Source organism: Lactuca sativa, chromosome 4 (assembly GCF_002870075.4).
Source record: "Lactuca sativa cultivar Salinas chromosome 4, Lsat_Salinas_v11, whole genome shotgun sequence".
Taxonomy (NCBI): Eukaryota; Viridiplantae; Streptophyta; class Magnoliopsida; order Asterales; family Asteraceae; genus Lactuca; species Lactuca sativa.
In genome coordinates, this window is record NC_056626.2 from 272710706 (window position 1) to 272726203 (window position 15498).

A 15498-nucleotide genomic window follows, 5' to 3' on the forward strand; every position below is an offset into this window, starting at 1 on the left:
TCGCATGGGTACCCCACTAGTGTGTGTGTGTGTGTATATACGCATATAGCAAATGAGGACCACTAAAGGTTAAGAATCATTTGAGAACCATTTCATTAAGAGTATTTTTGTCTATTTAATATAAACAACACAAAAACACACAAAAGCTTCATTTTTAAATCAAATCTATCTTTTCAAATAACAAATCGTTTCAAACTCTTCCACAATTTTGAAGAACACACATTCCCTATTACCACCACCACCTACCGCCGTCGGCACCACTACCGCCAGCAGAGAACCATCGCTGGAAGACTGCCTTAACCTCTCTCCACTGTTGTTGTTCTACAACCACCTCAGCCACTCTCGACGTCCAACTTTATGTTTTTCCAGCAGCCTCCAAATCTGCAATTTTTCGGCAGCCTTCAAATGTTCGATTTTCCTAGCAATGTTGCACTAGACCTTCCAGATCTGTGATTTTTCAAACTCCACCACCTTCTACACCTCTCAATTCTACTATGCGATGATCACGAGCAACAACAAATCCTCTTAACAGATCTGATGTGTCACACCCGAAACCGAAGACGGAATTGTTCCGAGGCGGAGGTGACTTCATGTAGAGTATCACAACCAATGTACATAGTAAGCAAAGTAAACAACCATTACATTACATATGAAAATTTACAATTGTTTGAAAACAAAGTGTTACAAGTGTTATACATATGTATATATGAACAAAAGTAAAGACGTGTCTTCTACGAACTCCGTCTTCGCTAAAAGGATCGTTGGGTACCTGTCTAATGCGGACCTGAGAATACAAGCAGTTTAAAAATCAGTATAAAGCTGGTGAGTTCATAAGCGGTTTGTTTGTGTAAAAAGATCATGTTTTTCGTTGGTTTTTCTGAAAAGTTGTTATCCAAGAAAATCTCATATTTTCTTATAAAGACAGTTTAGTTAAGACTTCTGAATTCCATTCGGTACAACAGTAGATACTTTAACACATAAAACTATAGACTAAAAACCATGGGAATACCATCCCGTACCACAGTAAATATAAAACCATAGATCAATGGTATATATAAAATCCGTGAATAAACTTATTTTAATACGTATTGTGAGTCGTATAACCATGCTAATGAGACCCGAGACCTCCTTGACCTTCTTCAGGCGTCGGACGATATCCAGAATTTGTCACCCTAGGCGTGCCCGCCTAACTGTAGCTAGCAGTTAAGGTGTGGGATTGTCAATCCCGAATAGATTCATTCATAAATTCCACGTTCTCCCTCCAGGAGACTATGGTTATACTTTCGGGGAGGATTTACTGATAACCCAAAGGGTATAATGAAGACTAATCGCACAAGCTAGTATTAAATCATTCACGGTGTTCTCGGTCTTTATCGAATATCATAATCGTTTTGAATCATAATAAAATGTAAACGATTGAATACAAAGAAACTATATGGCATAAAACTCTACTTTAGACAGAGATAAACTGAATCATACATAGTTTATCTATTAACATTGCATGAAATCCGAACTCATAAAACGAGAATTGAAGATCCCAAATTATTCCCATAATAATTTGATTAGTTTGATTGTTTCCTTTACTGAATTGAAATCCACATAGTTATATTTGATAAAACATCCCTTATGCTCCACATAATACATAAGGGGTAAAGATATCTAAAAGTTTGCCAGATATTGATAGAGTTACATCAGTTTTTATGTTTCGAAAACATTTATATTTTGCTTGTATTCCCCCCTGAAAACACTGAAAAACTCGAAAAAAGGCATAGGGGTATGAACTCACCAGTCGAGAAAAGGTGTCAGTTTGGATGCTAAACGTCACTTTGGGGATTGAGAATGCACGAGGTTCCTATGTAATAAGAAATGATACACAAATGTATCTAATTAGACTTTAAATCACTAATTATATATGATTATACACTCTAAGACGCGAAAACACTTCAAATCAAGTGTTTGGAGTGACCCGGGTGACATCTACGGACGTATAAGGCATAGATAATGAGTTTGCTCTTCAAGAGTAAACTCCTTAGGGAGTTTTCGGCCTTAAGACCATGTCCACATGATTTCACGGCCATGAACTCATGGGTGATGCATTCTAGGGTGTTCAAGGGTCAAGCATCACTAGGGAAATGTTGCTAGGATTAAATCTAGGGCATAAGGAAGGATTAAAGCACCAAAGGGACTACCAAATGGAGTTTACGGTTGTAAACTAGGAGTTCACGGTCGTAAGCTCCTAAGTACCCTTTCTTTATATGTTTTGGTGGTCCTAGATCAAACAAATGTGATTCAAACCCATTTTACAAGCCAAGGAATGGATTTAGGGCATCATTTGACTAAGGTATAGGAGTTTACGGCCCAGGAACCTATCCTTGGGGGTTTTATGGCCGTGAACTCCTAAGGGAGGGGTTTTTATTAAGTTTAAGGCCCCTAACTTGTTTGTGGTTGCTTCTAGACTTTAATCCAAGGCTTAGGAGGTGTTTAAGTGGCATCTTAACACCTTAAAAGGAGTTTACTGCCCATGAAATGGTGTTTACGGTTCAAGCATGTTCTTGGGCCGTAAACTCATGTTTACTCCCTAAATTTTGAGTTCAAGGTGTTCCAAGTCCATTCCAATAAGTCCTTAAGTCGTTTCCAAGCTCCAAAAGTGATTTGGGGGGGTTTTGGGCTCCAAAACCCTTTTAATGTGTGTTTATGGCCTAGGAATATTCTAGGGTCGTAAACACATGAATATGGTCCTATTTCATAGATTAAACACGAATTTGAAGGCTAAAGGTGTTACACTATGAGCAAGGATTGTTACCTTGACGATTTGGAGCTTCAATTTGATGATTTTGGACCAAGAATTGAGATTGTAGAGAGAGAGTAGTGAGAGAGGGTGCAAAAGCTTCAAAATGAAGTCTTTTGAACTTTATATATGGTTCAAGTTTGGGACACGGTGGAATTCTACCCGATACTGACGTTAGACGGGACTTTTGGTCGCACCCGATTAAGTTGTCGTAACCCGATATGGTCGAATCTAAAAATCTTCCAATTATTAAATTGGGGCGTTATCATGTGTTTCTAATGTGTTTGGACACCCATTAAGTCATAATAGCAAACTCAAAATAAATGAATTAATTTAAAAACGAAATGGAAACAATTCGAAAACGACGAATTTTATTAACGGACGGGTTACAATGACGGAACGAACATCGGGTTGTCACATGATGCCATTTGCTCCAATGAAACACAACGAACTCGCATTCGTCTCTTTCTGCATGATCTCCGGTGACAAGCCACTAGATCTGTATCAGATCTATTATGTTTAAGTTCTAACAATGATGAACGTCATTATTACCTTCAAGCACCACCACCACTGATGTCCCGCCACCTTGGTGAAACTCTTCCAGGTCATCTCCATCTCTTTCTATCTGGTCTCCAGTTACACACCACCAAATCTGCATTAGATATGATGTGTTTGATGTATTCTAGGTGTTGATCTGGTGGTTATTATGTAGTTCACGGTGGTTGAAAGTGGTTCCACCACCAGATCTAATTTGTTTCACCCTACCCACCTCTTCTATGTTTCATGTAGTTTTTCTCCATTATTGTTGATCACACCATACCAGATCTACATAGATCTGATCAGATCTGACATTTATATGTGATTTCATAAAGCCTTTTGTTTTCTAGCAAGCTTCCTCACCTTATATCGTCTGAAAAGCCACCAAATGGCATCAACCTCTTTGATTTAAAGCTAAAGACGCACCAATTTCTCAGGTGTAGTCAGATCTGGTTGTGCTTGGTGTATTTTCATACATAGATTTAGTGTTTATGGATCATTTCATGGTGGCCAACGTTGGTTCCAACACGGCATCAAATCTATTGCATAACCACCGCCTACTTCCCTTTATTCTCTTTTTATCTGATATCTTCACTCTGTTGGATTAGTGTCTAAGGCTATATTTGGTAAGTACTTGACCCGATTGTGCATGGTCCTTTTGGGTTGTCTTCACCTTAGCAACTTCACAAGATGATTTATATAGAGATAAGAGATATTATTATTATTAATGTATTATAAGAATAATATGTTAAAGGAATGATAATATTATAAGTCATAAATTAATTAGGAATTAATTTGGTAACTTAAAGAGATTAATTGAATAAAGGCGCATAAACTGTCAAATGTGTGATAGTTGTATTTTGGGCTAAGAATCCTTATGGATATAGGGTGGACGATTTTAGGGATATGGATCACCTAGAAATCGTCTAAGGCATTATCTATAAGGATTATTGGATTGCTTTGAGGCTAAGTCATCCAATTAGGGTTTCAAGTGAAACCCTAGGAGCTCTTAGTATAAATAGATGCATAGGGTGAGGGAAATCGGCACTCATGCAAGGCAAGGAACCCTAGGGCCGATTTCTCACCCTCCTCACTCTCTCTCAAATCATCCTCTTGTTGGTAGGTGTTTGTAAGCCATTAGAGGAGTGACATTTGTGACTCTAGGCTCCAAGAAGAAGAAGTTTTCAAGCAAGTAACTCAAGGTATTCTTCTAGATCTGTTCTTACATGTTTTGATTGTTTGTTTACTTTAGATCTAGCCATGAAAGTCAAGGATATATTGCATATTCAATTAAAGAAACCTAGATCCAAGCTTTAGGGTTTGCATGTGCACATAGGAAAGTTCTTATGACTCAAACCCATCAGTGGTATCAGAGACTTGATTGGTTTCAATTGAATGTGATGGTTAACTGTTTTGCTTGCTGAAAATCATTTTTCTTCACCTATGTCCGACCCAACTCGGCGAGTCAGTATTTGGACTCGACGAGTTGGCCCTACTCGGCGAGTCCAAAGCTTGACTCGGTGAGTCCGAGCGTCAGATAGAGGATAATTCGGGATTTTGTTGTTGTTTTGTCTTGGATTGATACCTAAATCGTTTTATTATGTGAAAATCCGAATTTTAACCTACTTTAATGATTATCCTTGACATAACAATAGATAATTTCAAATCTTTTGAATATTGATTATTTATATGATAAATATGGACTATTTAAGATTATTTGGTAATAATCTAATGATTAAAATAAGATTAGGTCAAATATAGTTAATTATGGAATTAATTGTTTAATTTGAATTATTTGTTATTTGATCCTTTTAGTTTTGAAAAAGTTCAAAATTTATCCTGAAGTTTTGAAATTTGAATTTTGTGATTAAAAGTTTAATTTAAAAGAATTTAAATTTCAACCCCTATAGTTTTACAAGTTTAAAATTCAACCCTATACTATTATATTATTAAAAGCTTAATAAATATATAAGTATAATTAAAAATGCTAGTCTTACCGTTAGTAGGCCTCATTCACGAAGTCGGTCTATAAGGTGGGTATCAGGTTGCAGCCTATAAAATGGCGCTTAATGGGTGTACACTCACACCCACCGCTTGCTTGACTGGTGGAGGGTCGTTAGCCGAACGGGTAGGATAGGGGAACTCTCACTCCTCATTAAAAGTATAATGTTAAAGTATAAAGTAACTACATGTTTTTCAAAAAAAAAATTCACAATCCTAGTTACTTTAGGAAAAAGTGAATTGATGCAATCCCATGAAATTACACTTTGCACCCTTGCTAAGAAGTTAGTGGAGCGTGTATGGTTTATCAGCACACTAACGGGTTCTAAGCAAAGGTGGCAAAGGGTGATTCATTGTTTATCATAGTTTGATGGAGCGTGTGTGGTTTACCGGCACATCGAATAGGTGATTGTAACAATGAAGGCACCGTGTAGATTTGCATGGTTATTCACACCCACTTTGTGATCCTCGGCATCTCAGTCACAAATGAGTGGGGCATATCGAGATTTAAACATGTCATTGAAAAGTTCAATGAATCTCAAGGAAAATCTAGGAATTCTCAATGCATTTAAAACTTAAGGTTATGTTTTTCATGGTGAAGAATTAGTGAATCGTCATTCACTTACCTCCAAATTATTTGTGTGTTGGATTACGACATCCCTTTTCTAATATGTGAATAATGTTGTTGGGTCCTAGCCCTAATTTTCATTTTGGGTGTTTAATTAGGGATTCAATTCTAATCAACTTTGTCCTTTTTATTTGTAGATGTCAAACGCGAACAACGTTGCTGCTAACTCATTCACGTTAATGAGTCTTTGCCAAAATGTGACCTTCGATGGAACGAACTTTAGCGAATGGATAAGATACATTCGCACCATTGCACGCTACGAGGACAAAGAGTATGTCCCGACGAAAAGCTCGAGAAGGTCAACCAAGAAATCGCTACTCCCAAAGAGATGGCTGTCTTTGAGACACATGAACGTGATGCAACGAAAGTCCATTGCACCATGATAGAAACTATGAACCAAGAATTCCAAAAGTCCTATGAGGACATGTATCCCTACGAAACGCATCAAGACTTAATGGAGAGGTACCACCAAAGCGCGAGGCAAGAGCGCTATGAGATCATCACTAACATGATCACCACGAAGATGGGAAATGGAGAATCGTTGACCGTGCACTTGCAAAAGATGCAAAGATATGTTGATCGTCTTTTCAAGTTAAATGTTAACTTTGGGTAGGATTTGGCTATCGACATTGTTCTTCACTCCTTGCCCTCGTGCTACAACCAATTTAGGATGACCTACCACATGAACAAGGAAGAGGTCACCCTAAGCAAACTCCAAGGGCTCCTAAGAACTGTTGAGAGCAACCCTCAAGGAGAAGTCTGTTGCACCAACTCCCGTACCAACCGCTACTCCTGTTTTGGCAATAGGGCAGGGAAGGGGCAAGAAGAGGAAGGCTCCGTCAAAGAGTCACCGCAAGGGAAAGTCCCAAGATGGTTCCTCTTCTAGTGGGACCAAGGTTGATCCTGCTAAGTCCAACCCTAACCCGAAGGAGGCAGAGTGTCATCATTGCCACAAAATAGGGCATTGGAAGAGAAGTTGCCCGGAATATCTGCAAGCCAGAAAGGATGGAAAGATCAAGTTGTCTTACGCAGGTATATACACAATTAAATCTGATGATTCATCTCATGCTATTTCTTGGGTTCTTGATACAGGATGTGGTTACCACATTTGTTCTGATTTGCAGGGACTAAGAAGAAATAGGGATGTGGAGCATGCAAGAATAAATCTAATCATGGGAAACAGAAGATCGTCGCCTGTCACCAAGATTGGAGTATATTCTTTAGTGCTTAATAATGGATTAGGTTTAGATTTAAATAATTGTTGCTACTCGCCAGATATGGCAAGAAACATCATTTCATTTCATGGTTTATTTAGACAAGGATTTAGATATTCGTTTAATAATATGAATGGTTCTATCTGTGCTTATCTAAATGGTGTTTTATACTTTGAAGCAATGCCTTGTAATGGAATTTATGAAACTGTTATGGTTGTAGATAACCTAGGAAATGATGTGTTGTGTATGGATTCTTCCAATAGTATGGATAAAGCATCTTTGTGGCATTGTCGTCTTGGACATGTCAACAAGAAACGCATAGCTCAACTCCAAAAGGATGGAGTGTTGGAGTCATTCGACCTTAGGTAAGATGACACATGTGAATCTTGTTTGCTTGGAAAGATGACCAAGTCACCCTTTACTGGTACTTGTGAGAGGGCTAAGGGTTTATTGGATCTCATACACACCGATGTATGTGGACCCTTTAGATCCACCACAAAGGATGGAAACCGCTTCTATGTGACTTTCACCGATGATTATAGTAGATATGGGTATATTTACTTAATCAAGCACAAGTCAGAAACGTTTGAAAAGTTCAAAGAGTTCAAGCATGAAGTGGAGAATCAATTGGGCAGGATAATCAAGATGCTTCGATTTGATCGAGGAGGAGAGTACCTAAGTCTTGAATTCCACGACTATCTCAAGGAATGCGGAATAGTTTCGTAATTGACGCCACCTAGGACACCACGATTGAATGGTGTGGCAGAAAGGCGTAATCGAACCTTGTTAGACATGGTTCGTTCTATGATGAGTCGTGCTTCACTACCTATCTCTTTTTGGGGGTATGCCTTAGAGACTGCCGCCCATATCCTTAACCGAGTCCCTACAAAGAAGGTTGTCAAAACACCTCACAAGATACGGACAGGGAAAGCTCCCTCATTGGCACATATCAAGGTTTGGGGTTGTGAAGTTTTCATAAGACGAGAGACTCAGGAGAAGCTCGAACCTCATAGTGAGCGATGTATTTTCATCGGCTACCCGAAGAGATCCTTTGGATATCTCTTCTATAGACCGAGTGACAATGTTGTCTTCGTTGCGAGGAGAGGGGTTTTCCGAGAGAGAGAACTCATCAGCCAAGGAGACAGTGGGAGGCAAATCGATCTTGAAGAGATTCAAGAATCGAGTGAAGAAGGAACCTCTATCGCTGGCGCTCAACCCGAGGAGGAAACTCTGGTTGAACCAATTGACGAGTCCTTACCTCATAGACGTTCCGAAAGAGTTAGAGTTCAACCCCAGTTTTATGGTTTTCATATTACTACCGAAGGGGACACGTATATTAGTGATGGTACACTAATAAATCTAGATGAAACTAATAGCTATAAGGAAGCCATGGCAGGCCCAAAGTCTGAGAAATGGAAAGAGGCAATGGACTGCGAGATTCAGCCCATGTATGACAACCAAGTTTGGAATTTGGTTGTCAACGTGCCCGGACGTAAGACGGTTGGGTGTAAATGGATCTTCAAGAAGAAGACCGATGTGGATGGGAATGTACACACTTATAAGGCACGATTGGTGGCGAAGGGCTATACTCAAACTCCCGGAGTTGACTATGATGAGACCTTCTCACCAGTTGCGAAGATTAAGTCTATTAGGGTGATGCTAGCCATTGCTGCATTTCATGACTATGAGATATGGCAAATGGATGTCAAGACCGCTTTTCTTAATGGGAAGTTGGCTGAGGATGTTTACATGGCTCAACCAGAGGGTTTTGTTGATGCGAAGCATCCCAATAGAGTGTGCAAGCTTGAGAAGTCCATTTATGGGCTTAAGCAAGCATCTCGCAGATGGAATCTTTGCTTTGATGAGAAAGTCAAAGAGTTTGGATTTGTACGAAGCGAAGATGAGTCATGTGTATATGTCAAGGCCAGTGGGAGTATAGTTAGCTTCCTCGTTTTGTATGTCGATGACATACTGCTTATAGGAAACGACATCCCGACTCTGCAGGAAGTTAAGTCCTGGCTCGGGAAGTGCTTCGCTATGAAGGACCTCGGAGAGGCTTCTTATATTTTGGGAATAAGGATAGTGAGAGAACAAACTAATAGAATAATAGAACTTAATCATAATACTTACTTGGATAAAGTACTAAAACGTTTTAGTATGGAAAACTCGAAGAAGGGAGAACTACCAATGTAGAGTAATGCCAAATTGAGTAACACTCAAAGTCCGAGAACCGAAGCCGAGATAGCAGAGATGAGCCTACGCTTCTGCAGTTGGCTCGATCATGTATGCTAAGACTTGTACTCGCCCTGATGTGGCCTTTGCTTTGAGCATGGTCAGTAGATATGAAGGGAACCCGGGCAAAGCTCATTGGATTGCGGTCAAGAATATACTTAAGTACCTTCGGAGGACCAAGGAATGGTTCTTAGTCCTCAGAGGGAGTGATGATTTAAAAGTGCGAGGGTATAGTGACGCCAGCTTCCAAACCGACAGAGACAACTACCGTTCGCAGTCGGGCTGGGTCTTTACTCTAAATGGTGGAGCAGTAACTTGGAAAAGTTCCAAGTAGGAAACTGTAGCTGATTCAACATGCGAATCAGAGTACATTGCAGCGAGCGAAGCGTCAAAGGAGGAGATATGGTTGAAAAACTTCATTGGTGACCTTGGATTTGTGCCTGCCATAAAATAGCCTATGGAAATTTTCTGTGATAATGAAGGAGCGGTTGCCTTGACCAAGGAACCGAGGGATCATGGTAGATCTCGACATATCGACAGAAAGTTTCATTTTATTAGACATCGAGTAGAAGAAGGACACCTCGTGGTTAAGAGGACATCATCAGAAGATAACCCATCAGATCCGCTTATGAAGGGACTGAGTAGGGCTAAGCATTTGCAGCACGCTAGGAGCATTGGGTTGAAGGATGATATTAGTTTAGATTAGATAGTTCTAGAAACATGTAATAAATAAATGTAATTGACATTTGATGATTAAATAAAGGAGTATTATTTATAAGAAAGTTACTATCTTATGTTGATTGTTTAACTATTGTTTCACTTTGCATGTTTTGATTTCCAGAATAATTGAGTTTATTAAGAATAATCGAATTATTCAAACAGTCCACAATCGTTCATATGTTGGAAGTAGGTATGAATGAAGATTGTCATGAATTGGTGTGTAGATTGTCTAAATGGTGTTAGACATAGCAAAAGTTTGGTACAACGTTCATGAGTGCTTATGAATAAGTTTTGAGCATTGGAATAAACCCGTGCTTGCTCGAATCACCTTATGGAATGTGACAAAAAGGTGATCGCAAGACGATAATATCATATGGTCTTAAAACCAAGATATATGGTTTGTTATTTACTAATTGGTTGTGCATTGATAATGCGAAACCGCATCAGTAAATTGATGTCATAAAACGCATTGTTGTGTATAGTTGATTGGTGAATAAGTAAATGCATATAAGTCGAAGTTTATCTGTTACTTTTATCCGAAGAGGGTAAAAGTGATATCACGGCCGCTCGATGATTTGATTTGACTTATGTGTCGGGCCCGGTCAGGACTGAATTGATGTGTTCAATTAAGTTCTATGTCAAATAAATCTGAGATCAAGAAACCAACTGCTGGACAATTAGTTCCATAAAAATGTCTGCACAATATCTTAACAGAGGACTGTACGATCCCTTATCTGAAGGACAGGATACTGATAAGATCAGAGTTGACAGCGTCTTTGAGAGCTACGATTTCTAATCAGATTGTGTTTGCACTTATAGTTACTAGACTTATCCAAGTGGGAGACGGTTGGATTAGTGTCTAAGGCTGTAACTATATTTGGTAAGTACTTGACCCGATTGTGCATGGTCCTTTTGGGTTGTCTTCACCTTAGCAACTTCACAAGATGATTTATATAGAGATAAGAGATATTATTATTATTAATGTATTATAAGAATAATATGTTAAAGGAATGATAATATTATAAGTCATAAATTAATTAGGAATTAATTTGGTAACTTAAAGAGATTAATTGAATAAAGGGGCATAAACTGTCAAATGTGTGATAGTTGTATTTTGGGCTAAGAATCCTTATGGATATAGGGTGGACGATTTTAGGGATATGGATCACCTAGAAATCATCCAAGGCATTATCTATAAGGATTATTGGATTGCTTTGAGGCTAAGTTATCCAATTAGGGTTTCAGGTGAAACCCTAGGAGCTCATAGTATAAATAGATGCATAGGGTGAGGGAAATCGGCACTCATGCAAGGCAAGGAACCCTAGGGCCGATTTCTCACCCTCCTCACTCTCTCTCAAATCATCCTCTTGCTGGTAGGTGTTTGTAAGCCATTAGAGGAGTGACATTTGTGACTCTAAGCTCCAAGAAGAAGAAGTTTTCAAGCAAGTAACTCAAGGTATTCTTCTAGATCTGTTCTTACATGTTTTGATTGCTTGTTTACTTTAGATCTATCCATGAAAGTCTTGGATATATTGCATATTCAATTAGAGAAACCTATATCCAAGCTTTAGGGTTTGCATGTGCATATAGGAAAGTTCTTATGACTCAAACCCATCACACTCGTGGTAGTGTTTTGATAAAGAGTTTCTGGAAATAATGTACACATAAGGTGTTTTATGAAAATAAATATTCGGAGACTCTAAGGAACATGGAAATCTCAGATCTGTAAATCACCACAGATCTGGAAATAGTGTTCACACAAGATGTTTGATGAAATGCCTCAATCAGATCTGTAAGTTTTTAAATTATGAATAAGTGTTTAAAATTTTGTATTAAGCTGTGATCTAGTGTCTGGAATATGTACTATACTATGAATTTTGATTTTTTTGATGAATTAATTTGTGAATTGGTGTCTGAAATATTGAATTAAGCTTTGAATTAGTGTCTGAAATGTTCTATTAAACTGTGAATTCTGATTTTTTTTATCCAGATCAAAATTTTATATATATATATATATATATATATATATATATATATATATATATATATATATATATATATAAATTGTATATATGTAAATAAGTTGTGAATGTAATGTATTAAACTGTGAATATGTGTTTTTATGTATTAATTTGTGAATATGTAAATTGTTAAGTTATGAATGTATATTTTTTATACACTAAGATGTGGATTAGTATCTAAAATATTGAATTAAGTTGTAAATTAGTGTCTGAAATGTTGAATTAAATTATGAATTCTAATTTTTTTAATCCATATCTGATTTTTTAGGGAATGATGTTGGCGGTGTTGACATTGATGCCTGGTGGTGGCGATGGTTGATGGCAATGTATGGTAGTTGGCAGTGTTGATGTTGTTGGTGGTGGTAGAGTACTGATATGTTCTATTTCTCACTCATCTTCTTCGCTGGTTTTAGATAAGTTATCCTATTTTATGATTCACGTATATATTTTTCTGTTGATGTTTGCTTATGAAGTATGAGATAATTTATGTATCTACTAAAATATAAATGAGTTGTTTATATACTGAAATATGAGATTACACTTGTAAATAAGTTGTAAATGTATTGTATTAAACTGTGAATTTGTTGTGTTAAGCTGTAAATTTATTCATAGCTTAGTATAATAAATTTACAATTTAATAGACAAAAATTTCTCCATATATGAATGTAACTGTTACTATTAAGTTTAAAAATATAGTTGTGCATATATAATTTTTGTGTATTAAACTATGAATTATTATATTAAATTGTGAATTTTGTGTATTAAACTATGAGATAATTGTATTAAGCTGTGAATTGGTTGCATTAAGCTATGAATTTTTTATGAATTTTGTTTTTGCTTAGAAATATGAAAAGAAAGAATCATAATACACATATATGATTTTCTCTAATTTTAAATAAATTATATAAAATTTAAATTGTGAATATTGTGCAAATTAAACTTTGAAAAAACATCAACCTCTTGATCTAAATGTACAAATATATGTTTTAAGTTAAGAATATGTCATTTTTATGTATTAAATTGTTAATTTTTTATATTAAACTTTAAATTTTATATATTAAACGATAATTAACTATATTAAGTTGTAACTGAATGCATGTTGCGATGATTTTTTTTACAATTTTTGTGTTAAAATATGATTGATTTATGTAAAAAATATTTGTATTAATTTCTTGTGACTATTTTTATTTTTTGTGTTGTATAAATATGTAATAATGCCTTCATTTTTTATAATTATTTTGCATTAAATTCAAGATGGGTGAATTAATCAGTTTTTTAAACTATGAATCTAGTATTTTACATGTCATTGCCTGGATTTATATACAGATTTCATTTGGAAGAAAGAATTGTTGCAATGTTGGCACAGGTGGTTGGTGGCGGCGTGTGGTGGTGGTATAGTTTGGGTTTGACTTCTCTAAATTTGAGAATTAGTGCAAAATGAGTTGTATTAAGTTGTGAATTTTGTGTATTAAACTATAAATTGATTGTATAAAGCTGTATTTTAAATAAGTTTTGTGTTAAAATATGAATAAACGCATGCATGAAAATATTAGACTAAAAAAATTATAATTTTGCCATTTTCTTACCAAAAAGACAAAAATCAGGATTTTAACATACTTGATAATATTCACAATATATGTTTACTTATTAAATAATGAGGGTTCTTAGGATTCTTAATCTTTTGTGGTTCTCATTTGAACCACTCCATATATATATATATATATATATATATATATATATATATATATATAAGAGAGAGAGAGAGGGAGAGGAATGATCATTTGAGAACTCATAGTTTCCCGAGAACCCAAGAACTAAAAGTGGATTGTTGGATCAAAATAAAGGACGATCAAGATGGAAGGTGGCATTTTTGTAAATAATCAGAAAACTAAAAAGGAAGGGGTATTACCAATTCAATTACAGAAGGGTATTATTGGAAACAAATATATTATTAGTTTATTACATTTGTTAAATCACTAAAAAAGAAAAAAAATCCAAACGTAATATTCGATCTTCCCCAAAAGCTCCTCACTTTCTCCTGTTCTTCGATGCTAGTGTCGCGATTCCGCTTCCCCACACAGCAAACACCAGCGAGTCGAATCTTTAGCACCACATCTAGGTCATTATCAAAGACCACCACCTACATCGCCCATCTCCTTCAGCCGTTATCAAAAAAAAAAGTTGAGAGTTCAAGCCCTAATTGATCAGTTAGGGCTCCGAAATGACGCCAAGAAGCTTCAGTCTTTGCTTGGAATCGAACAGGTTACTTGGGATCGTTCGCGTCGTAATTGATTTCATCTGGTTTGGGGCTTGGTAGTCGAACGTATTGAGGTCGACATTAAGTTGGTATGTGGATAGTAATTTCGTTGTATGTTGCTAATCTTCATTTGCTTCCGAAAATCGAAGTCGAACGTGTCTGATTGAGGTCAACTCCATATCAAACGCAGTTTGTGGAGTGATGATCGAACACGAATAGCTTTGTGTCAATTGGTGTGAGTCGAAGACAATTTCGATATGTAGTCAAAAGGATTAGTTTGACCTGTAGATTGGGATTTCGATTTGAGAGAGTGAATTCAATTACGATGTGTAATGATCTCGGTGATCCGGACAAGATGCCAGAATTGGCACGTCCAGTGCTCGGAACCAAGGATTTGCCCTACCCTAGGCGTTGCAAAACTGGTCGCCCTTGCACTAAAGCAGGTATCTATCATCTTGACATCTGCACAACGATCTTAGATTTCCTCGTAGCTTTCGTTTTCTATGACTATTAATTCATAAAGATCTCTTGCTGAATTGGAAATATTGAACAGAGATTATGACGATCCATAAAGTTTCATCGATCAAGCCCTAAATTTGAGTAAATCAGCGGATTTGCGCATCAAAAATTCTCCTGAATTTGTGCTATTTGTTTTAAGTTGTAGCTTCATTCTGTTAGTAACATGAGTTACCATTGATTCAATTTATCCTACTAATTATCATTTCATAGCAATTAATCAAATTACTTCATTGTTATTTGGTTGGATGATTGAATAAAATTTCGAATTCGTATATCAGAATTAGGTTAAATCACTCTATAGTCAATTTGAGAATTGTACAGATTAAGCTTTCAATGTTTATGTTTTCAAGTTAATTACATGATTACGATATAGGCTCCCATTATTTGATAACTTTGGTTCCAGATATATGCTCCTTTTGACTTTTGTTGTTGCTGTAAGATTGTTATTTAGAGCCTTATTCATATCGGTCGTTGTAGGTTATTCTTGATATTTTGGAAATGCTGCCAAAGCCAGATGTGAATGCAATGCTTCATGAATTTGGATTCCAGGTTTGTTGTCTTAACTAATTTTAGATTTCTTA